Genomic DNA, 899 nt, shown 5'->3' on the forward strand with positions numbered 1-899 from the left:
ATATATATATATATATATATATACATATATATATAATAGTTGTGTATATCAGTGTGTGGTTCTGTCGTCACAATGATTGTTCATGACGAGAACTCTGACTAGGAGCAGAGAGAATTATGGAGAGGTTGACCACAAGGGGATTTTAACTCAAAAGGTAAAGAGCCGGAACATATACCGCAAAGCCTTTTGTCCGATGCTCTAACAATTTTGTCAACTCACTGCCTTACTATTACTACTACTACTACTACTACTACTACTATTAATAATAATAAAATAAGTTTTTTAGTAACGTATGTCAAATATGGTACAAACTAAATCCCCTCACAAAAAAATTAAAAAAAACACGGTGGTTAAAAAGGCGAGAAAATAAAAGAATTTCGGAAAGGATTGTACAGTCGGGCACATTCAGCCCAGCATATTACAGGTATATTAATTTATTCTCCATTCAACGGTGGAAGACAAGGCCAGTTTTGAAACTGAGAACAAGTGATTCTTTCTAGCGTCATACAGATTGGGGTTCCTGTTTCGCTCTGATCACTTGTTGCGATACAAGATGGCAAGGGGTTAACATAAGTGACTGAATTGGAAAGACCCCCAATAAACTACTGGTATTGTTTTCTCTATACACACAAAAGTATGAAAGAAACAAAGTCAGAATTCGGTTCTATTTTGTGCATTTATTTCTCGCACCCTCTTTTCCGTTCTCTCTCTCTCTCTCTCTGTGTATATATATATATATACATATATATATATATATATATATATATACATATATATACATACATATATATACATACATATACATACATATATATACATACATATATATACATATATATACATACATATATATACATATATATACATACATATATATATATATATATACATACATATAT

This window comes from Octopus bimaculoides, chromosome 15, assembly GCF_001194135.2.
Source record: "Octopus bimaculoides isolate UCB-OBI-ISO-001 chromosome 15, ASM119413v2, whole genome shotgun sequence".
Classification (NCBI taxonomy): domain Eukaryota; kingdom Metazoa; phylum Mollusca; class Cephalopoda; order Octopoda; family Octopodidae; genus Octopus; species Octopus bimaculoides.